This window comes from Chiloscyllium punctatum, chromosome 16 (genome assembly GCF_047496795.1).
Source record: "Chiloscyllium punctatum isolate Juve2018m chromosome 16, sChiPun1.3, whole genome shotgun sequence".
In the NCBI taxonomy this organism is placed as follows: Eukaryota; Metazoa; Chordata; class Chondrichthyes; order Orectolobiformes; family Hemiscylliidae; genus Chiloscyllium; species Chiloscyllium punctatum.
Window position 1 is genome coordinate 89,321,291 of NC_092754.1, and position 23,359 is coordinate 89,344,649.

Here is a 23,359-nt window from a genome sequence, read left to right on the forward strand (position 1 = left end):
CGGTCTGCAATCTCCTCCCTTGCGTCCCGGAGAATCCTAGGATAAATGCCATCAGGCCCAGGGGACTTATCTATTTTCACACTTGCCAGAATTTCCAACACCTCTTCTCTACATATCTCAAAGCCATCCATTCTACCTATTCGTGCCTCAGTATTCATATTGACAACAATGTCCTGTTCCTGAGTGAATACTGACGAAAAGTATTCATTCAGTGTCTCCCCAATCTCTTCAGCCTCCACACGCAACTTCCCATTACTATCCTTGATTGGACCTATTCCTACCCTAGTCATTCTTTTATTCCTAACATACCTATAGAAAGCCTTAGGGTTTTCCATTTCCTACCAACTAAGGACCTTTCATGTCCCCTCCTTGCTGCTCTTAGCTCTCTCTTCAGGTCCTTCCGGGCTACCTTATAACTCTCAATCGCCCCTATTGAACCTTCACGCCTCATCTTTACAAAGGTCGCCCTCTTCCATTTAACAAGGGATTCCAACTCCTTATTAAACCACGGCTCCCTCACACGACCCTTTCCTCCCTGCCTGATAGGTACGTACTTATCAAGGACACTCAATAGTTGCTCCTTGAACCAGTTCCACATATCACTTACGCTCTTGCCTTGGAATCTACTTTTCCAATCCACACATCCTAAGTCATGCCTCAACGCATCATAATTTCCCTGCCCCCAGCTATAACCCTTGCCCTGTAGTACACACTTATCCCTCTCCATCACTAGAGTAAAAATCACCGAATTGTGGTCACTGTACCCAAAGTGCTCACCTACCTCTAGTTCTAATACCTGGCCTGGTTCGTTACCCAGAACCAAATCCAGTATGGCCTCACCGTTTGTTGGCTTATCTACATATTGTGTCAGGAAGCTCTCCTGCACACATTGCACAAACACTGACCCATCTAACGAACTTGAGCTTTAGCTTTCCCAAACAATATCAGGAAAGTTAAAGTCTCCCATAACAATCACCCTATTACTTTCACTCTTCTCCTGAATCATCTTCGCAATCCTTTCTTCAACGATTCTAGGACTATTAGGAGGCCTGTAAAAGACTCCTAACAGGGTGACCTCACCTCTCCTATTCCTAACCTCAACCCAAACTACCTCAGATGGCAAATCTTCGTCCATCTTCCTTTCCACCGCTGTAATACTATCTTTGACAAGCAAAGCCACACCCCCCCCCCTTTTACCCCCACCTCTGACCCTACTAAAACATTTAAACCCTGGAACCTGCAACAGCCAATCCTGTCCCTGATCTAACCACGTCTCCGTAATAGCCACAACATCGAAGTCCCAGGTACCAACCCACGCTGCAAGTTCACCTACCTTATTTCGTATACTTCTGCCATTAAAGTATACACCCTTCAAGCCACTCTTCTGTTTACAGGCACCCTCCTTTAAGATTGATGCCATATTCCTAACCTCCCTACACTCCAGGTCCTGCACCCTAAAGCTACAGTCTGGGTTCCCATGCCCCTGCAGAGTTAGTTTAAACCCCCCCCCCCCCGCCAAGAGCACTAGCAAACCTCCCCCCAAGGATACTGGTGCCCCTCAGGTTCAGGTGCAGACCATCCTGTTTATAGAGGTCCCACCTTCCTCAGAAAGAACCCCAGTTATCCAAGTACCGAAATCCCTCCCTCCTGCACCATCCCTGTAGCCACGCACTTAACTGTTCTCTCTCCCTATTCCTCGACTCTCTATCACGTGGCACGGGTAACAAACCAGAGACAACAACTCTGTTCGTTCTAACTCTGAGCTTCCAACCTAGCTCCCTAAAAGCCTGTCTAACATCCTCAGCACTCCTCCTACCTATGTCATTGGTGCCAATATGGACCACGACTTCAGGCTGCTCCCCCTCCCCCTTAAGGACCCGGAAAACACGATCAGAGACATCACGTACCCTTGCACCTGGGAGGCAACATACCAAACGTGAGTCTCTCTCGTTCCCACAAAACCGCCTATCTGTGCCCGAACTATCGAGTCCCCAATTATTATTGCTCTGCTCTTCTCCGCCCTTCCCTTCTGAGTAGCGGGGACAGGCTCCGTGCGAGAGGCCTGAGCCCCGTTATTTACCCCTGGTAAGTCGTCCCCCCCACAAGTATCCAAAACGGTATACTTGTTCTTGAGGGGAACGACCACAGGGGGTCCCTGCACTGGCTGTTTCCTCCCAGTCCCCCTCACTGTCACCCATCTATCTGCCATCTTTGGAGTTACTACTTCCCTATAGCTCCGATCTATGACCCCCTCTGCCTCCCGAATGATCCGAAGTTCATCCAACTCCAGCTCCAGTTCCTAACACGGTCTTGGAGGAGCTGGAGATGGGTGCACTTCCTGCAAGTGTAATCAGCAGGGACGTCCATGGCATCCCTCACCTCATACATGTTGCAGGAGGAACATTGCACTGCCTTCACTGCCATCCCTCTAAAGCTAACCTTTATTTTAAAACATAACTGGGTCTAAAGAATACAACAAGCAAAATTCAGCACTTACCTACTTACCACAACGGATCTTATTATTAGGTTAGAGGAGGAGGGCGGGTGGGAGGCACTACCTCCGTAACATAAGGCGTTCCTCCTCACTGCCAACCACCCGGCCAATCATGGTATGAAACGCAAACGTAATTATCACAACTCCCACTTCCTCTACTCACCCACTGCAGATTCACATCTACACCATTTTTGAATAAACACGAACATTAATGGACACAGCACTGATCTCTGTGGTACACCACCGGACACTGGTCTCAAATTACACAAACAGCCGTCTCCCACCACCCTCTATTTCCTGACACTAAGACAACTTTCGTCCTAACTTGTCAAGTTATCCTTGATAATGTGAGATTGTACTGTATTTTTAAATTTCCCATGTGGAACTTTGTCAAAGGCATTGCTGCAAGACTAAATAAGCGACCTCCTCAAATTCAATCAAATTTATTAGACTTCCCTCTGATAACGTCATGATGAATATCCCTGATCAAACCTTGCCACTCTGATTGTAGTTCAATTTTCTCCTTTGCTATTTTTTCCAGTAGTTTCCCTAACAATGATCTGGCACTCGCTTGTCTATAGTTCCCTGGTCTATCTCTACCAACCTTACTGTATAGTGGAATCATATTAGCAGTTCTCCGGTCCTCTGGCACCTCCCCTATGGTCAGATTCTAATTAAAATTTTCAGTCAGAGTCTTTCCTCCTTTGACCCCGACAACAGCCTGTGATACAACTCATCCAGACCGGGGGATTGGTCCAATTTTATACCGGACAAAGCCTCAAACCCCTGCTCGTATTTTACATCAATCTGTTCAAGAGCTTTCCAGTCTATCTTCTCGAATTCTCTACCTGCATCCTCCTTCTCCCAAGTAAAACACATGTGAATGTCTCATGTAACAATCCATCAATGTTCACCAGCTTCACACACAGATTGTCTCCTTTGGTTTCTAATGGACACTAACTGTTGGCTGATAATTCCGTTCTACTTGTACGTGTAGAATATCGTGGGATTCTTGCTAAGTTCGCCTGTTTGCACTTCTCCATGTCCCTCTGTTATTCAGTCCACTCGTTGCTTCTAAGTTTCACCTTATGAAACTCAAGATCACAGGCTGAGTTTCCCCATCAGACAATCTTGCCATTTTATGGATTAATCTGGATATACCTTTTGCAGTTCCTGTGTAGTCTGTATATTCTGTCTTAGATTGGGACTCCAAACAGTACACAATACTTTAAGTTTAGTCTCACCAACATTCGATGCAACTGGTGCACGACATCTTCTACATTGCAATTACATTCACGTGAATGTAAACCTAATTTATACCGTCCCATTTGCACATATTCTTCCCAATAACATACGCTTTAATTTTTCTTATGAGCTTACGTGTTAGTACTAAAAAAAAATGCTCCTGAATATCCAACTATACGTTATCCATTGTTTATTTTTGCCTATGTCTACAAGAATCATGTTCAAACCATTACAAAAAGTATTTGCCACTTATGGCTTTCATTTCATCCATGTATTATCATACTTCCGAGTTTTGCCATTTCTTTCTGTATATCTAGCAGCACGTCCTTTAGAGTCCAACAGACACCTAACCACGGATGACATGTTCGCCGGTCTGTAGCTCACCGCTCTCCATCTTCATCCTTTCTTAAACTGTCGGATAATACTTATAACCTTCACCTAATTCAGATTGGCTAAATGCCTTTCAGTAATGTGTAGGAAAATAACATGAAAATCCGCAATACAATCAATATGTCTATTTCTGCTTCATCGGAAATTCTTGTATGAACTACATCTGGTCTGTCAGATTTATCAATACTCAATCCAGTTGTCTTTTCAATGACGACCTAATCACGAATGACCTTAGACTTTACTTACACAAGTCCCACGGTCTCTTGGTATTTCTGGGAGAATTTCTGGATATTTTTCCTTGAAGATGGACACAGAAATTACTGTTTCTTTTCCTTGTGATTTCTCTGTTGTCTACAATCAATGATCCTGTCTGCACACTCTCTGTCCCACATTTGATTTTGTTTTTGTTTTTATTTCATACATTGATAGAAGCTTATTAGCAGTCTTTATGTTTTTCTTTCATTTACATGCATTACATTTTTTATTTTCTTCTCAATTTCTTGGTCATCCTTTACTGGGCCTTACATTTCTCTGAATCCACTGGCTTACCACAACACTTGGCATTTTTCCAAGCTGCCTCCTTTGATCTAATAAGAAGATGAAGGTGGGGCTGATGGAATGGAAGGCGGACACATAGGAACATTCAACAGGGCGGTGCTGAGTTGGAGGTTTGGACTGGGGTAAGGTGGAGTTCGGGGAAGTGGGGAAACTGGTGAAATCCACATTGACCCCTGTGGTTGGAGGATCTCAAGACAGAAGTTGCCCAGCTCGGCGAATGGAACCACAAAAATGAGCACTCGAGCTACAAATCTTCTCACAAACTATGAGGCTTTCTTCCTCCAGACTTCTGGTGGTTAGGGAGTGGAGATGGAGCAGTCACAGAACCCTCATGTCCTTGGCAGAGTGGGAAGGGGAGTTAAAGTGCTCAGCCACAAGACTGTGGAGTTGGTCAAGGTGGTTGCCCCAGGGATATTCTCTGAAATGATCCACAAGTTGGCGTCCTGTCTCTCCAAATTAGAGAAGACCACATTGGGTGTAATGGGTGCAGTAGATGAGGCATTCAGTCTCCGTTCATCACCTTTCACTTTCAGCCCCACCTTCATCTACCTATCACATTCCCAGCTACCTCTCCCCTACCACACTCCCTTCTCATTTATCTCTCCGCCCCCTTGTTCACAAGCCTCATTGCTGACGAAGGGCTTCTGCCCAAAACATCTATACTCCTGCTCCTAGTACGCTGCCTGTCTCTGCTTTTCCAGCACCATTCTCTTCGACTCTGATCTCCAGAAACAGCAGTCTGCACTTCCTCCTCACACCTTCATGGCTTGCATGACTCAGATTTATAACGGTTACTTAAAATAAAACAAAAATTGTCGTGTACTCAAACATCATTAAAGAAACAAATGTATTGTGGTCACTGTTTCCAAAAGATCCTTAAGAGCAACGTTTTCAATGAACTCTCCTGATCATTCAACACCACTTCCCAAATAACCTGATCTCGAACTTGGTGCTCGACATAATGTTAATACAAGCCATCTAACACATGCTCATGAAATCCATTTTTCCCAGCATTAGCATTAGGTTGGGTTAACACAGCTTAGATATAATTTAAACAGTACATTATTACTGCAGTAGCCAAAGACGTGTCTATCTCATTTTCCTGTTTTATAATATATCCAGCATTTGTATTGCAACTTTCACATTGATATATAACTCCCAAAAATGTTTGCTTCTCCTTGCTGTTTCTGAGCTCCACCTTATCAGATTGTGTAGAATCTGAGCGACGTGGGATCTGGGTAAATTAATGTAAGTCATCTCGCCACATCATTTAAGCGCTTCTTCAGATCTTCTGTTATGCTGTGGAGTAGAGAAGGACAATGATCTTTCAACAATGTTGTGTATTTCCCATGAGAATGCTCTAACCTAGGTGGGAACTATACAACAGGCTGCTGCTGTACAGGGTTTTAGTAAGATCACATCTGGAGTAGTGTGTACAAATTTAATCTCCTCACTGAGGAAAGTATATTGTTACATTGGAAGCAGCTCAGAGATGGTTCCCTCAACTGATTCCTGTAATGAATGTATTAACCCATAAGGAAAGCATGATCAGGTTGAGTTTAGAAGAATGAAAGATGATCATATTCTTACATCGAACACCAGAAGGAGTCAGCAATAGAAGTCAATTACACAATAAATGGAGGAATCCATTCCACTTCTCCAGCTTGATACACAGGAACAGCAGAAGGATATTCACGCCTTTGACCCTTTTACACCAGAACAGGACAAGGGTATTCAGCCCTGGAGCATGATGTAAGGTTACAGGAGGAGGCCAATCAGCCCCTCAAGTCAAAACACTGGAGTCAGAATAGGCCATGCTGATCCAGTATCCTGTTACACAGCAAGAGGATCAGTCCATTCAGCCTCCTCAAGTCTCTAACGCAGGAACTGAAAGAAGCCACACAGTGACTTGAGATTTGTTATACTGGGATAACAGGTGGTCATACAGCCCCTCCGATCCTTTGTAGGGGAATTGGATAAGGATACAAAGTATCTGAGGCAGTTTTTAATAAGAAAGTTGGAGGTAATTCAGATACGTGTCTGTTGTGCGAGAACAGGAGAAAACCAATCACTCCCTCAGTCCCATCTCAGGGTTACACGAGGAGACTGTTCAGTACCTCCAGCCTGTTATGGAGAAGTATGAGAAGACCCATGGTCCCCTCAAAATGTTACACAGCAACAGGAAGATTCCATAATCTCCCAACCCTCTAACACATCAACAGGAGGAAGTTATTCTGGCCATAGAGATGAGATTATTGGAAAACCAGAAAGACGTCAGTCCATCGATTTTATACACCAGCAGGATGATGAATCCATTCAGCCACACATGGCTCTTACACAGCAATTGGAGCAGATCTCTTAAAAACGTGTGCCCATTAAATAGGACTTCAAAGAAAACGTAAAGGTTTTCAAAAGGGAAGAACTTGTAATAACTGTATACATTAGTGAGTAAAACGTAACGAAAGAACTATTGTAATTTAAGGCATATTATTGGAATCCGTTGTTGAGGACATTTGCAAAGTTAAACCACAATCCATCAGAGTCAATATGGTTTTAGGAAGGAAAAACTGAGTATGAATTGTTTGCTTGAGTTACTTAATGATGTGACTACCAAGGTGGATAGTAGGATTCCTGGAGATGAAATGTCTCATCTTTCTGAAAGCATTGGATATGGTGCTTCTCCAAAGAGGAAGTGGTAAGATCAGACAACATTGGTTTAGGAGTAATTTATTAGCTTGGATGGAGGATTGGTTAACTAACAAAATTCAGTCAGATGGAATAAATCTGTCATTTTCTTTTGGCAAATGCAACTTGTGGGGTGCCATAGATTTCAGTACTCATGCCTCAACTATTTGCATTCAATATTATAACTCGGTTCATGGAATAGAAAATGCTATTTTCAGAGGACACTGACAGTGGCGCAATCTATAGCAAGAGACCAGAGTTTTAGGATTGAGAGATGGCAGGAAAGTGGAACAGGGACCGCGATGACATCAGCCATGATTGTATTCAATGGCGGAGCAGAGATGACATCAGCCATGATTGTATTCAATAGTTGTTGTGGTTCTGTTCGCCGAGCTGGGAATTTGTGTTGCAGACGTTTCGTCCCCTGTCTAGTTGACATCATCAGTGCTTGGGATCTTCCTGTGAATCGTTTCTGTGATGTTTCCTTCGGCATTTATAGTGGTTTGTATCTGCCACGTCTGGTTGTCAGTCCGCTGCAGTGGCCGGTATATTGGGTTCAGGTCGATGTGCTTAAAAATGGCACTTGAAAATGGCCAAAATAACACACAACAGAAAGGACACCACAACACACTCCTGGGGTTGAAACCTCTCCCACAGACAGCTCACAGACACGGAAAGAACAATACTGGCCAATGGGCTCAACTACAACCACAGGAATGCCAAGACAGCAGATTTCCTAGCAGCACTGGAATGCACACTCAGGAACAATGGACTGACAGAAAAGAAACAGCAAACAGTGATTCAAAGTATCGTACCCCTGATAACAAGGAAAAGACAAACACATAACCTCAACACCAAGGAGAGGGAAGTACTAAAAGCACTAAGAAGCGATAAGAACATAATCATAATAACAGCAGACAAAGGCAGAATGACGGTCATCCTGGACAAGGCAGAGTACATCCAAAAAACGCAACAACTACTTGCAGGTACCAGCACCTACGAAAAGAGGGAGTTTGACGCCACCCCACAGCTCACCAATAGGATAAACAGCACACTGAGGAAACTACATAAAAAGACAGATAACCAGGTTTGACCTACAGATAACGAAACCTGAAAGCAACAACACCCCCAGATTCTGTGGAATACATAAAGTGCACAAACCAGACATTCCACTCAGACCCATAGTATTACTACCAGGGATACCATCACACAAACTGGCGAAAGAACTACAGCAGAAACTGAAACACCTGATCAGCAGATACAGACACTCTACACAGTCAACACAGGAATTCTTGGACATCATCAGAAATATACACATAGACAAGGAAGAAATTATGATCTCATTCGATGTAACGGCAATGTTCACCTCTATCGACAAAACCCTAGCCATAAAAACAATAGCCAACCTGCTGGACATACAGAACAGACAACAAGACGGGGAACCTATCAACAAAGACTACATACTCAAACTACTGGACTAGTGCCTCACAACACACTTCACATTCAACAACCAAATATATGAACAAATCAATGGCACACCCATGGGCTCACCCATCTCTGTACTCATAGCAGAAGCGGTAATGCAAAGATTATAACAATCAGTGTTACCACGAATTCAACCTAAACTCTGGGTCAGATATGCAGATGATACCTTTGTAATCATTAAAAACACAGAAATAGAAAACACACACCGGATCATCAACGCCACACTCACAGGAATCCGATTCACTAGAGAGGAAGAAAAGGACAACCAACTCCCATTCCTAGATGTGATGGTACAGAGAACACCGAACGGAGAATTGACCACAAAGGTATACAGGAAAACCACACACACAGACCAAGTCCTAAACTACGAAAGCAACCACCCCATCACACACAAAAGAAGTTGCATCAAGACACTGTTCAAAAGGGCCACAACACACTGCAGTACACCAGAACTGCAAAAAGAGGAAGAAGAACACCTGTACAATGTATTTGCCAAAAACGGATACCGACGCAATTTCATCAACAGATGCCTAAGTGAAAGACAATGGAATGAGGACATGGCTCAACCCAAAGGACTAGCCACACTACCATTCATCAAAAACATTTCTGAACTGACAGCCAGACTACTGCGACCATTAGGACTCATTACAGGAAACAGACCAACAGCCACTCTCAGACAACAACTCACCAGAACGAAGGACCAGATACCCAGCAAAACCAATGTAGTGTACAAAATCCCATGCAAGGACTGCACAAAATACTACATAGGACAAACAGAAAGACAGCTAACGATCCGCATCTATGAACACCATCTAGCCATGAAACGACCTGACCAGCTATCCTTAGTAGGCACACACGCAGATGACAAGCAACTTGGGTTCGACTGGGACAACACGACTATTATAGGATAAGCCAAACAGAGAACAGCCAGGGAATTCCTAGAGGCATGGCACTCATTAGTATTACAGCGGTGGAAAGGAAGATGGACGAAGATTTGCCAGCTGAGGTAGTTTGGGTTGAGGTTAGGAATAGGAGAGGTGAGGTCACCCTGTTAGGAGTCTTTTACAGGCCTCCTAATAGTCCTAGAATCGTTGAAGAAAGGATTGCGAAGATGATTCAGGAGAAGAGTGACAGTAATAGGGTGGTTGTTATAGGGGACTTTAACTTTCCTGATATTGATTGGGAAAGCTATAGCTCGAGTTCGTTAGATGGGTCAGTGTTTGTCCAATGTGTGCAGGAGAGTTTCCTGACACAATATGTAGATAAGCCAACAAGTAATCCATACTGGATTTGGTTCTGGGTAACGAACCAGGCCAGGTATTAGAACTACAGGTAGGTGAGCACTTTGGGGACAGTGACCACAATTCGGTGATTTTTACTCTAGTGATGGAGAGGGATAAGTGTTATAGCTGGGGGCAGGGAAATTATGATGCGGAATGTTATGATGAAAGGTCCTTAGTTGGTAGGATTAGGGAAAACCCTAAGGCTTTCTTTAGGTACGTTAGGAATAAAAGAATGACTAGGGTAGGAATAGGTCCAATCAAGGATAGTAATGGGAAGTTGCGTGTGGAGACTGAAGAGATTGGGGAGGCACTGAATGAATACTTTCCGTCAGTATTCACTCAGGAACAGGACATTGTCGATATGAATACTGAGGCACGAATAAGTAGAATGGATGGCTTTGAGATATGTAGAGAAGAGGTGTTGGAAATTCTGGCAAGGGTGAAAATAGATACGTCCCCTGGGCCTGATGGCATTTATCCTAGGATTCTCTGGGAAGCAAGGGAGGAGATTGCAGAGCCATTGGCCTTGATTTTTGTGTACTCTTTGTCTACAGGAGTAGTGCCAGAGGACTGGAGGCTAGCAAACGTGGTTCCCTTGTTCAAGAAGGGGAGTAGGGATAGTCCTAGTAACTATAGGTCAGTGAGTCTCACTTCTGTTGTGGGCAAAGTCTTAGAGAGAATTGTAAGGGATAGGATTTATGCACACCTGGATAAGAGTAATGTGATCAAGGATAGTCAGCATGGTTTTGTGAAGGGCAGGTCGTGCCTCACAAACCTTATTGAATTCTTTGAGAAGGTGACGAAGGAGGTAGATGAGGGGAAAGCGGTAGATGTGATATATATGGATTTCAGTAAGGCGTTTGATAAGGTACCCCATGGTAGGCTACTGCAGAAAATACAGAGATATGGCATTGAGGGTGAGTTGGAGGTTTGGATTAGGAATTGGCTGGCTGGAAGAAGACAGAGGGTAGCTGTTGATGGCAAAGGTTCATCTTGGAGTGCCGTCACTAGCGGTGTTCCGCAAGGATCTGTTTTGGGACCATTGCTGTTTGTCATGTTTATAAATAACCTGGAGGAAGGGTTAGAAGGTTGGGTGAGCAAGTTTGCGGATGATACGAAAGTCAGAGGAGTTGTTTACAGTGAGGAAGGATGTGGCAGGTTACAGCGGGATATAGAGAAGCTGCAGAGCTTGGCAGAAAGGTGGCAAATGGAATTCAATATAGCTAAGTGTGAGGTGATTCACTTTGGTAAGAGTAACGAAAAGATGGGGTACTGGGCTAATGGTAGACTACTTGGTAGTGTGGAAGAGCAGAGGGATCTTGGTGTCCATGTACACAGATCTCTGAAAGTTGCCACCCAGGTAAATAGTGCAGTGAAGAAGGCATATGGCGTACTGGCTTTTATTGGTAGAGGAATTGAGTTCCGGAGTCCTGAGGTCATGCTGCAGTTGTATAAGACTCTGGTGCGGCCGCATCTGGAATATTGTGTGCAGTTTTGGTCGTCATACTATAGGAAGGATGTGGAGGCACTGGAACGGGTGCAGAGGAAGTTTACCAGGATGTTGCCTGGTATGGTAGGAAGATCCTATGAGGAAAGGCTGAGGCACTTGGGGTTGTTTTCATTGGAGAAAAGAAGGTTTAGGGGTGACTTGATAGAGGTGTACAAGATGATTCGGGGGTTAGATAGGGTTGACAGTGAGAACCTTTTTCCACGTATGGAGTCAGCGATTACAAGGGGGCATAGCTTTAAATTAAGGGGGGGGGGGTAGATATAGGACTGATGTTAGGGGAAGGTTCTTCACTCAGCGAGTCGTAAGTTCATGGAATGCCCCGCCAGTAGCAGTGGTGGACTCTCCCTCTTCATGGGTATTTAAGCGGGCATTCGATAGATATATGGAGGATAGTGGGTTCGTGTCGGTTAGGTGGGCTTTGATCGGCGCAACATCGGGGGCCGAAGGGCCTGCACTGCGCTGTATTCTTCTATCTATCTATCTATCTATCATCCACAGATTGAATCAATGAGCACATCGACCTGGACCCAACATACAGGCTACTGCAGCATACAGCTGGAACTGACAACCGGAAGCGGCAGATACAAACCACTGTAAATGCCGGAGAGAGCATCACAGAAGCGCTTCACAGGAGGCTCCCAAGCACTGAGGATGTCACCTAGACAGGGGACGAAAAGTCTGCACCACAAATTCTCAGCTCAGTGAAAAGAACCACAACAATGAGCACCAGAGCTACAAATCTTCTTCCAAACTTTGTATTCAATAGCACAGCAGAAATGACATCAGTCATGATTGTATTCAATTGGTTTTGGCTTCCTCGTGTATCGAGTGCTGGCATTGTGTAGCTCAGTAATAATGAAATGGCGTGTGTCAGGCTATTGTTCACATCCCATTATGTCTCATGTGATGGTCCATGGACAGGCGTGTTTCAGAAGTTATGTGACACATCCTTGTAACTTGGTCTGTTCCTGTGGTTGTCCCTCTAAGGTGACCTTGCAATCAGTAACACGAAGAAGCCCACTGAGTAAAGGACCAGGCATCTAAATTGCCTGAAAACACTGTCACTTTTTTTTAAAATAAAAGGTTGTTTTCTCCTTTTTTTTTAGTAAGAGGTCTTAAAGGCCAAACTTCCTACTGAAAACGGCTCAAGTAAATAACTTACAAGGCTTTTAGTTTTTAAAAAAAACAATAAATAATACTAGCAATGGCCAGCTCGCACAGACCAGGCTTTCTAGTTTTTTTTTGGTGTAGCTATAACAATCAAAGCTTAGAGTCCCAGAAGTGTCGTAAGTTTTAGTAAATTATCCCTGGCTGCTATTTTCTCTGGAACCTCACTTGATGCTGATTCCTCCTGGATTGGAGAACTGTATGAAGTATGCATGTCTGAATGTTCCTTTTTGCCAAGGGGTGTGTATGGGATGTTGCTATATTGGAACAGTTATTTTGTAAAATGTTCTGTATCCATTATTCAGTTTAGGTTTCCAATAGTTAAGTTATTCTAAATTCATCTTCATTCTTTCTGGATTTTCATTAGAGTGTTTAAATATATTGTGTTTTCCTTAATGGTGAGTGGTTTGACTAGTAGCATCACATCTAGAACACCCAACTCACATCTACCTTTAAAATAAGGAAAGGTTGGCATCCAAGCTACCTTCTTAAAATAGTTTGAGGCAGTCTGGTTCATCTATAGAAAACTGGGGACTCTTTTCCGGTTCTAAATCGATAATACCAAATTGGGTTTAGAATTTGCAAATAGACCATTCGACCCAACAAGTCCACACAGGCCCTCCCAGGTGTAACCTACCCAGACCCATTCCTGTCCCCTATTATTACACATTTACCCCGACTAAGGCACCTAACCCACACATCCCTGAAAACTATGAACAATTTATCATGGCCAATTCACCTGACATGCACATCTTTGGATTGTGGGACAAAATCAAAGCATCCAGAAGAAACTCATGCAGACACTGGAGAGTATGCACCAGGAGGCTATTGGGTTCAAAGGTCGCGTATGTTAGCTGTTAGTGTCTTTTTTTCCGGATGTTGAATTCGGTTGGTTTAAACAGTATTTTGTGTATAGAAATTCAGTCACTAAGTGTTCTCTGGGTGTGGAAAAGTGAAGGTGGGGTTTTACAAAAGGTAATGAAGGCAAAGCTGTAGGAATTGACAGACAAGCTGGAGTTGGGGTTGCGATTGTCTGTGAGAAAATGAGAGGTAATTACAGGTATAGCTCGGCTATTACATTTGGTAGATCCGCTGTCAGACTCTTTGGAAATGGCTTGAAGTCAATTTCAAATGAGGCACTTTGAACATGAGAAGGAATTGAAAGAGTTTGAATTATGATGAACAGTAGAAATAAAAGAAAGGGAAAGAACAAGAAAGAGAGCAAAAGAGAGAGGAGCAGAGAGTTTCAACTTTAAAAGTTAGCCATTAGAGAGGAAAGTTGACAGAGAAGGTGGAGATGAAGGTAGATAGTCGACGGGTTGAGGAGGGTCGTGAGGTTGAACAACCCTATTATAACCAATAGTCTAATGGGGTTCTGTTTAAATACATCCAGGCATTATCTAAATTTATGAGAAGGATGGGGAAGCCTTTTGTATTTCATTTGAGAATGTGGCTAAACAAATGCAGTGACCAGTGACCATGTCGATTTAATTTATCCAAACAAAGCTGGTAGGTATTTGCATCCCTATCGGAGGAGGTATCTGGGGAGTATGATGATATGAAGAAAGCCATCTGAAGTGTATATGGGATTGTGCCAGAAGCTGACAGACAGCGTTTCAGGAATCTAAAAAAGGGTCCCTGGTTAAACGCCACATTGAGTTTGAAAGGATCAAACAAAGTAATTTTGAAAAGTGGGGAAGAGTATTAAAAACAGAGCAAACCTATGGCATTCTTAGAGAGATTCTTATTTTGGAGAAGTTCAATAATTCACTTCCTGTAGTCGTGAGAACTCGTGTAGATGAGCAGAGTGTTAAAACGGCAAGATTAGAAGCTGAAATGGCTGATGATGATGATTGTGTTCAGAAATCAAAGATTCTGTGATAGATTGAAAAGAATGTACGAGATCTTCTTAAAACATTTACCTGTGAGAGTAAGGTTTACTGGCATAGGCCAGGAGTAGCAGGTAAAGAGGTTACAGCATTAAGAGGTACAGAAGCATGTAATTCATTTATGCTGAGACATGAGGAGCTATGTCTTTCAGAGGGACTATTGGAGAGATGAGAAGTGCTCCATTATGTAACGTGTGGTTCCAGTGTCCAGCGGAAACATCAACAGATTTATTAAACAATGGGGAAGGAGGCATTGATCTTGGTGTTGGTGTTACAACATTTCAGCATTTAAATTGCGAAAAACGTGCCTGAGACAAATCTCAGAGAGACAGATCTCTGAGTCACTGATCGTGATTCCTTAAAGTTTTTGGAGAAGTTTAGGAAGCAAAATACCAGTCTGTTTCGATTGAGCTTATTATTGCTGCCATTCAATTTGAAATTATAGAGGTGACAGGGCTAGAAAAAGTACGTTTTGACACGTTGTGGAGACTTTGATGAAGAAAAACAAAGGCATTCTGTGGCAGGAGTAAAATGACTGAAATCGAAACTGGTTGGGAGCATTTGTATGCAGAGTCAATGTAATATATATGCATTTCAGTCTTCTAATAGAAGAAGGTTGGGAGGTCTAAAGTGAATCTATCTTTGTATATTGATGGATCATTTTATTGAAGGTGGCGTCGCGAAGATACAATCACTGGAAAAAGGTTATTTTCTCTTGGGTTTTTTTGAGGAGAGGTTTTCAAGGCAGAGGTGAGGAACTGCTGTCTGAAAACAGTTTAAGTAAATAACTGAGAAAGTCTTTACGTTTCATTAAAATGAGGGCAACAATGGAAGGGCAGAGGTCAGCTCTCCCAGACCAGGGTTTCTCATTTTGTTTTTAGCTGCAACATTCAGAAGCAGCTGGGGACCCCAGAAGGGTGGGAAGTTTTATTACAGGTTACCTAGCTGCTTCTCTCTCTGAGATCTCTGTTGATGTTGTTTCCTCCTGGATTGAAAAACTGCTGTAAGGATCTGTGTTCGAATTTATCTTTGTGCGAAGCAGTGTAAACCAAGAAGGTACGGTATCTATTGTTTGTGTAAGTGTTCCAACATATAAGCTCTCCCAAAATATTCTTTTCTTTGATTCAATCAGTTTGGGGATGATCTGCTGGGTTTCTCAGCTCCATGTTACAGGAACTTTCAGTCATTCAACCCCCAGCTTCCTGTTCGCAAGCAGTCGATTCTCAGACACTTTATACCCCCGGTTTCTTCTCGCATGGGTTCAGAAGGCATTTCCTATGGGGAAGGACTCTCCTTATAATATATTTTATCTGCTTTATAAATTCATGCAACAGTCAGCATGCTTTCCACAGGCCAATCAAAAACATGCACTTATTTTATGGTTATCGATATCCGATCACAATTAGTCATTCTGGTTATTTCACTTGTCACACCTTATTGTATTCAGCCAAAGACAGCTTCCAAGCACTTGTCTCATTATAAAATACAATTTCTAACAGAGAACATTTTTATCCTCAGCCGTTATCATGACCGTTATCTCAAACATACATTTTACCTAGTCATTATTTGCGACTCTAATCTATCAATGTTAGCATTTTAATTTTTTAACAAAATATTTTATTGAAAAAGATAGTTTTATTATTATATTAAACAATTAACAAAACAATTCAAATAACTGAACAAAATTACACTCATGTGCATGTATATACAAAATAAGTTAAAGTCGCGAAACGGACAGTAGAAAAACAGAAACGATAAATAATAAATAAATAATACGGCTGAGCATAACAAACTGATAGCTCTCGTTCTTCGAGAGCGTTAACTGATACACATTCATACGTTCATAATTCTTCATATGTGATTCATTAGACAATATCGTCATGACTATATAAAAGTCCTCTTTAGAGTGACAAATAAACTTGTATCATGGTAATCCAAAAAGGGTTGTCATATCTTATATAAATCTCTGGTTTTCGGTTCACCACACTGGTGAGAAAGTCTAAAGGGATATTCTCCATGCGAGCTTACAATGACACAACAGACCCGGCGGGTTTTCAGACATCCAACACAACAGAATATTTTTTTCCTAGCACAGGAAGTATGGGGATACTGAAGGAGTATTGTGCATCAGGATTTACTTTGGAAAAGGATATATGAAGATATAAAATGTCGGGAAAAAGATGGTGACACCTTGCAAGATGTTTATATTATAGAAGAGGAAGTGCTGGATGTCTTGAAACGGGTAAAGGGGGATAAATGCACAGGACCTGATCAGGTGTACCCTATAACTCTGTGGGAAGTTTGAGAAGCGATTGCTGGGCCTTTTGCTGAGATATTTGTAATATGGATCGTCACAGTTGAGGTGCCAGAAGACAGGAGGTTGGCAAAGGTGGTGGCACTGTTTCAGAAGGTTGTTAAGGACAAGCCAGGGAACAATAGACCAGTGAGCCTGACGTTGGTGGTGGGCAAGTTGTTGGAGGGAATCCTAAGGGACAGGATGTTCATGTATTTGGAAAGGCAAGGACTGATTATGGATAGTCAACATGGCTTTGTGCGTGAGAAATCATTTCTGACAAACTTGATTGAGTTTTTTGAGGAAGTAATAGAGAGGATTGATGAGGGGAGAGGGGTAGATGTGATCTCATGGAATACACGGAACACTAGCCATTTGGATACAGAACTGGCGCAAAGGTAGAAGACAGAGGGTGGTGGTAGAGGGTTGTTTTTCAGACTGGAGGCTTGTGACCAGTGCAGCGCCACAAGGATCGGTGCTGGATTCACTACTTTTTGTCATTGACATAATTGCGAGCATAAGAGGTACAGTTAGTAAGTTTGCAGATGACACCACAATTGGAGGTGTAGTAGAGAGCGAAGAGGGTCACCTCAGATTTATCAAACGGCCAATGGGCTGAGAAGTGGCAGATGGAGTTTAATTCAGATAAATGCGGGTAGCTGCATTTTGAGAAAGAAAATCTTAGCAGCACTTATACACTTTATAGTAAGGTCGCAGGGAGTGTTGCTGAACAAAGAGAACTTGGAGTGCAGGTTCATAGCTCCCCAAAGGTGGAGTCGTAGGTGGAAAGGATAGTGAATAAGGCGTTTGGTATGCTTTCCTTTGTTGGTCAGAGTACCGAGTACAGGAGTTAGAACATAGAACATAGAACATAGAACATAGAAAAATACAGCGCAGTACAGGCCCTTCGGCCCTCGATGTTGCGCCAACCGAAGCCTATATAACCTACACTAGCCCAAGAACCCCCATGTGCTTGTCCAATGCCCGCTTAAATGACCATAAAGAGGGAGAGTCCACCACTGCTACTGGCAGGGCATTGCATTAACACACAACCGCTGAGTAAAAAATCTACCCCTCACATCTGTCCTATACCTACCACCCCTTAATTTAAAGCTGTGTCCCCTAGTAACAGCTGACTTCATTAGTGGAAAAAAGGATCTCACTGTCAATCCTATCTAAACCCCTAATCATCTTGTACACCTCTATCAAATCTCCCCTAAACCTTCTTTTCTCCAATGAGAAAAGCCCCAAGTGCCTGAGCCTTTCCTCATACGATCTTCCTACCATGGCAGGCAACATCCTTGGAAACATCCGCTGAACTCGTTCCAAGGCCTCCACATCCTTCCTATAGCATGGCGACCAAAACTGCACACAATACTCCAGATGAGGCTACACCAGAGTCTTATACAACTGCAACATGACCTCAGGACTCCGGAACTCAATTCCTCTACCAATAAAGCCCAGTACACCATATGCCTTCTTCACAGCACTATTTACCTGGGTGGCAATTTTCAAAGATCTGTCTACATGGACACCGAGATCCCTCTGCTCATCCACACTACCAAGTAGTCTACCATTAGCCCAGTAATCCATCTTCTTGTTACTCCTACCAAAGTGAATGACTTCACACTTAGCTACATGGAATTCCATTTGCCACCTTACTGCCCAGCTCTGCAACTTATCTATATCCGGCTGTAACCTGCCACATCCTTCTTCGCTGTCCACAACTCCACCGAATTTCGTGTCATCCGCAAACTTTCTCACCCAGACTTCAAGCACCTCCTCCAGGTCATTTATAATAATGACAAACAGCAATGGTCCCAAGACAGACCCTTGTGGAACACCGCTAGTAACTGCGCTCCAAGGTGAACCTATACCATCAACTACTACCCTCTGTCTCCTTCCAGCCAGCCAATTCCGAATCCAAACCTCTAATGCACCCTCAATGCCATACCTCCATAGTTTTTGCATTAGCCTGCCATGGGGTACCTTATCGAACGCCTTGCTAAAATCCATATACACCACATCTACTGCTTTACCCTCGTCCACTTCCTTGGTCAATTTCTCAAAGAATTCAATAAGGCTTGTGAGGCACGACCTGCCATTCACAAAACCATGCTGACTATCCTTGATCACATTATTCCTATCCAGATGTTCATAAATCCTATCCCTTACAATTCTCTCTAAGTCTTTGCCCACAACAGAAGTGAGACTCACTGGACTATAGTTACTCGGGCTATCCCTGCTCCCCTTCGTGAACAAGGGAACCACATTCGCTATCCTCCAGTCTTCTGGCACTATTCCCGTAGACAACGACGACATAAAAATCAAGGCCAATGGCTCCGCTATCTCCTCCCTAGGTTCCCAGAGGATCCTAGGATCAATGCCATCAAGCCCAGGGGACTTATCTATTTTCATCCTTTCCAGAATTTCCAACACATCTTCCCTACATACCTCAAAGCCATCCATTCTAATTAAGTTTGACTCAGTATTCACATCGGCAACAATGTCCTGTTTCTGAGTGAATACTGATGAAAAGTATTGATTTAGTGTCTCTCTGATCTCCTCCGCCTCCACACACAACTTCCCACTACTATCCTTGACTGGACTGATACCTACCCTAGTCATCCTTTCCTTCCCGACATACCTATTGAAAGCCTTTGGGTTTTCCTTAATCCTACCAACTAAGGACTTTTCATGTCCCCTTCTCGCTGGTCTTAGCTCTCTCTTTCGATCCTTCCTGGCTACCTTATAACTCTCAATCGCCCCAACTGAACCTTCACGCCTCATCTTTACATAGGCCGCCCTCTTCCCTTTCACAAGGGATTCCAATTGCTTGTTAAACAGCGGCTCCCTCACAAGACCCTTTACTCCCTGCCTGACTGGTACATACTTACTAAGGACATCCATTAGCTGTTCCTTGAACAATCTCCACATATCATTTGTGTTCTTCCCTTGAAGCCTATTTTTCCTATCCACGCATCCTAAGTCATGCCTCACCGCATCATAATTTCCCTGCCCCCAGCTATAACTGTTGCCCTGCAGTGCACACTTATCCCTCTCCATCGCTAGAGTAAAAGTCACCGAGTTGTGGTCACTGCCCCGAAGTGCTCACCTAAAGGAGGTCATGTTAGGAGGTCATGTTGCGGCTATACAGGACATTGGTTAGGTCACTCTTCGGATATGTGGTCGGCATGGATGGGTTGGAACGAAGGATCTGTTTCCATGCTGTACATCTCTTTGACTCCATGACTTATATTAATCACTGCTTTTTGGTGCAGCATGCTGGTGAGAAAGTCCAAAGGGATATTCACCATGATGAGCTCACAAAGACCCAACAGACCTGGGGAGTTTTCAGACATCCAACACAACAGAATATTTTCCCTAGCACAGTATGAATATATTTTTTTTCCCATTTGCATCTGCGTAAGATACTCTGGGCAAGCCCAGGAAAAGAGAAACCGGGTCCATCTCCAATTTGGTCCCCAAGACTCACTCTACCACACCGAAAACAGTCCTCCAATATGTACGAAACCTTCAGCAGGACCACATGCGATGATTAAGAGTGCTTGTAGTCATTGTGCATTGAGGACATGCTGAAGATAATCCCACATTGAATTTTGAGATATAAACTGAGTTCAGATAGAACCTATGAACAATTTTCAACTGCATGGAATGGGTCCTATTCGAGATCAAACTCCTTCGAGTATTTTCTAAAACATCCTCCCATTTCTCTGAAAAAGATTTAAACCCCCAACACTGTCGCACAGACATCACAAAGCTGCAGAGTCTTCACTGAGGGGACACTCTCCAACAAATGATACAGGGAACTGGCAGAGTTCTTTCCAATAATCACCTGCTTCTCTGTATGGGATCTCTAAGTGTCTGTTAAAATTGTGTTTTTTAATCAAATCTCTAATCTGGAAAAAAAAAGAAGAATTCTCTATTAGGTAGTCCATACTTACGAGTTATTTGATCAAATGATATCATTGTTTCTCCAACAAGTAACATGTCGTAGCTCGGTGGTTTCCACTGCTGACTCACAACACCAGGGTCACGGGTTTGGTTCCATCCTTGGGTGACTGGCTGTGAGGCGTTAGTATATTCTCAATGCTGTCTGCGTAGGTTTCCTCCCACACTCACAAACATGTGCAGGTTAGATGACTTGGCCATTGCTAAATCGCTCATAGTGTTCCACGATCTGTAAGTTGGGGCATTAATCAGGGTAAATATAGGATGGTAGTGGAATGGTTCTGGGTGGGCTACTCTTCAGAGTGTCGAAGTGAACTTGCTGGGCCCAAGGACCTGTTTGCACACTGTAGGATTTCTACTAATTCTAAATCACACAAGCAAGGTACAACCCTCGCTACTCATAGTTTAAACCTGGAATCCATTATCCTCGGTTGACAACTTGGTATACCAATTATAGGGGTAAGAAACATGGTGATGGCTATATTGCCCTCGATCTGACGCCTTGTCCTTCAAGATTTAATCATTCATTATTTTATGACAATATTCCATAAATGTTGTCATTTTATCTAAGAACAACAGACTAATAAGGGTTCACTTTGCCTGAGAGGGCTCTATGTCTAGCCGTATTGATGCCGACACCTCAGCGGCCCAGGCACTAACATACTTTGAAAGAAAAACTTAATTGATTGCTTTTAATTGGGGAGATCTACTCCCCACAATCTGTGGGGCAGTTGCAATTTTGTTAGCTTGAAAAAGAATGGCTTATGGTGTCAAATAAAAGAGCTAAATCAGCCATTACGTTTCCGAAATATCTGTCGGGAAACACCAAAGAAAGCTTTCGAACGAGGTGTAGGAAATGAGGAAGCACATTTATTTTAATAACAGACATTCGACCTAGCCAGAATATTGGAAATACCTCCCATCTTTGAAGGTCCTGTTTAATTTTGTCAAACAAATGCACATAGTTCACGTTAAATAACTGATCAAAGACATATGTAATGAATATACTGAAATAGGGAAATCACCATTTAAAAGGAAACCAGGATTTGGCCTCAGTATCAGGTATTTCCCTAAGACCTCCCAGAGGCATGGCCTCCAACTTTGTAAAATTATTCTTATCATCCGGAAAGGCAACAAGCGAATTAATGCATTGTATCACATGAACTACCGAAATTGTGGGATTTGACAAAAGCGTAAGACCCTCATCTGCATACAATGTCATCTTTCGTGACTTCTATCCCAATTCTGGGGCAGATATGTTGGCATCCCTACAGATGGCCTCCGCCAGTGGCTCAATCTCCAACGTAAAGAACAATGGTGAAAGGTGTCAAACTTGTCGGCTGCCTGGAGAAATATTAATATTACTGGTTGGCCACACCATGAGTGAGAACTGCAGCCAAAGGATCGCAGTAAAGGACCCTCACCCACTTGATAAAAACTTTGCATATACCATTCCGTTCTAATGTACATATGAGATCCGGCCACTCAACCCAATCAAATGCCTTATCTCATCCAAAGAGATCAATAATCCCTGGACAGATTGTTGTTGAGACTCTTGAATCATGTTGAGTAAACTCTTAACATTGTAGGAAGATCTGCGGCCCCTTATAAAGCATTTTTGGTCCTCTTTGGCAATGGAAGGCAGCAAAGTTTCCAGCCTGAATGCATGGATCCCAGACAGGATTTAGAAACCAACATTTAAAAGTGAGATTGGCGTGTAAGAAACACAATCCTCCAGGGTCTTCCTTTCTTCAGCATCAGAGAGATATGGGCCTCTCTTAAGGATGGAGGGAGGTGTTCCCGACTGTATGAGTGACGGAACATGTTAAACATCAGCCCTGACAATAGGTTTATAAAGTATTTATAAAATTCACTAGGAAATCCGTCAGGAATGTGCATCTTTGCATTCTGAAGCTGCTTCACACCCTCCTGCGCTGACAATGGTGCATTAAGGCACAACACCTATTCAGGGGTTAATCGTGGAAGACCCAGGTTCTTGAAAAATGACTCAATCTTAATCCATCTATCCTCAAAATGTTCAGTCTGAAATAATTCGGCAAAAAATCTCGGACAGGAGGCATTAATCTTTTTGGAATTGAAGGTAAGGATCCCAGTACCTTCCCTAATTGAGGTAATGGCTTAAGAGGGGCGGTTGTTATCCTGGCAAGATAGAATAAATACCTGCCTGGCTTATCACCATGTACAATCAGCCGTTTTTTTGCAAAAGTAAGTACCTTCTTGGCTGTCTGTGTGAGCGTGGAATTCACTGTAGACTGAAGCATTGTGATCCTCTGCAGCTTAGCCACTGAGGGTCTATCACAGTATACCCTCTCGGCTGCCCTCAGCTGTGCCTCAAACCAGCGTTCCTGCTCCCCCTTCTGCTACATC